Below are 2,603 nucleotides of genomic sequence, written 5' to 3' on the forward strand. Positions count from 1 at the left end.
ATTTTTTGACCCAAGTAAAGGATCTGACCAAACAATATTTATGAGTTGCTTTACGCTGAAAGACCCATTTCTTGACTGAAAGTTGGGTCATTAGAATGTAATCGCTCTCTTCTTCTTCTTCGTGTGTGTGTGTGCGTGCGTGCATGCGCGCATGCTCTTTAATTCACCTGAAACATGTTATAAATCCAAGACCGTTCACCGTTCATAGTCCTGCCAGAATCGTGACATTTTAAGAAACGAGAAGAAGGACCAAAGGAAGGAAAGATGAAGCAACATGAGATCCAACACCAACCAGACACCAAAACCAGAATCTTTCACCAACCCCAAATGCATCTCAATTCCAACTGGATTAGGGAGACATCAAGAGACCAGAGGAAAGATTAAAAGAAGGAAGGAAGGAAGGAAGGATAGATGAAGCAGAGTGAGATCCACAAACGCCAAAATCCATTGATTCAGTGACCAGTGGGAGAAGCAAATTCTTTTTACACTTTGATTGGGCACTGTATACCCAATCATGATACTTTACTCACCTGTTTCCAATTTAACTGTTCACTTGTGGAATGTTCCAAACAGGTGTTTTTCAGCATTCCTCAACTTTCCCTAATCTTTTGTTGCCTTTTTCCCAGCTGTTTTTGCAACGTGTTGCAGACATCAAATCAAAAAGGAGAGTTTGAACATTAACTAAACATTAAAGGGGACAACTAAAAATGTTCTTTCCAATAATATGTTCTATGCAGCCCTACTAGTCTAAACACGCTTTTCTGATTAACATTAAACTTGTGGAATATGTGTTAAGCAGCAAAATCCAGCTGTTTTTATCCATCTTGGGGGGGCGGACATTTTGCAATTTTGAAAATGACATCAGAATGCCTGAGGGCTCAGCTTGCAAACATGACATGATCAAACCCAGAACACAGGTGAGCAGTGATTGGTAATTACCTGAGCCCTTAGCAACCGTGATGTCATTTTCAGTTACAGCAAAGACGCAAAATGGCCGCGCCCTGAGATGGATAGAAATTGGATTTTGCTGCTTAATTCATACTACACAAACAACACATATTATTGTAAGGATATTTTTTGCGCTGAGTTCCCCTTTAAAAAACTTGCTTTTGTTTTGAATTGAATATAGGCCAAAAAGTATTGGCAAATCCTTGTATTCTGCATTTGCATTTTACACAATCTCCCAACGTCATTGAAATTAAGGTTTGTATATACTGTATATAAACTGTACTTTTACCATTTTTGTAATCATTCAAATCTGGCACTGTTATTGTTAACAGCACTCTTCTCTGTATTGTATTACATTAAAAAACAAAAAAACAAAAACGAAACAGCACACCTGCAGCATGGCACAAATACTGGTCTATTCGGATTTTTCGTATCAGCGCAAGGCCCACTGTGTATGTTTGATCATTTGACAGACCGGCCTCTCTCAAGCTTGCTGTTCTGGCACATTATCACCAAGCTCCAGTCTCCACGTGCCCACATCGGCGCTAAGATGTGCTTTCCCCATGTCAAGGCTCATTTCAAACACATGATTGACCACATTTTAAACAAATGATTGGCCATGATTAAAATCAGCTGTGACCACTCCCTCAGCAGCGCAGCAGCCTGCACTGGTTTGCATGTATTGCATATGGTGACTGCTTTTAAGATGACATAATAGGCAAATGATTTGAGAAATCTACCAAATGGAAGACGTAAATAAGAAGTAACTTAGAATTACCAATTAAAACCAGCATTAGATTTCTATACTATAACTATAAGATCACTCAGTAAACTCAGTTACTCAGTGTAAACCTCCACCATCTGTTAAAGGAGAAGTGAACCCCTCCCAAAAATTCTTGACAATAATATATTCTATGCATCCGCACTAGTCTAAATACGGTATTTTGGTTAATATTATGTTAGGGAAATATGAGTTAAGCAGCAAAATCCAGCCATTTTAATCAATAACAGAAGGTGGCCATTTTGCCACTTGCTGTCGACTGAAAATGACATCACAGTTGTTCAGGTCTCAGGTAATAGCCAATCACAGCTCATCTTCACAAAACAGGTGAGCTGTGATTGGTCGTTGCCTGAGCCCTGAGCAACTGTGATATCATCTTCAGGCGATAGCAAGTGGCAAAATGGCCGCCCCCTGAGATGGATAAAAACGACTGGATTTTGCTGCATAACTCGTATTCCACAAATGTAATATTCATCAGAATGTCATGTTTAGACTAGTGAGGCCACATAAAAGCAAACATAATTAATAAAAAAAAGTGTGTTGCATTTATTTATTTGTCCATCTGTCAGTTATCAGACTAGTTGCTACTGTTCGCTGGTTCATGGAGTTGACGAACAGACGCGTGACACCATTTTGATTAAGGGGGTTGGACTACTCCATCAATTCCATAGTAAATAAGTGTGAACAAACTCTTGTATTCACACTTGTGTCCTTTATTGATACGACTGCTGTGAAAAGGTCATGAAAAAACAATCCTGTAGCGACAGTTGCGACCACATGCTGACTGACAACAAGGAGCAAAAGTGCTCAAACAGCTTAATGGTTCCAACTTCGAGGATTGGGGTTTCCCATGTGAAGGTATGTATTAAGTTCA

This window comes from Vanacampus margaritifer, chromosome 10 (genome assembly GCF_051991255.1).
Source record: "Vanacampus margaritifer isolate UIUO_Vmar chromosome 10, RoL_Vmar_1.0, whole genome shotgun sequence".
Taxonomy (NCBI): Eukaryota; Metazoa; Chordata; class Actinopteri; order Syngnathiformes; family Syngnathidae; genus Vanacampus; species Vanacampus margaritifer.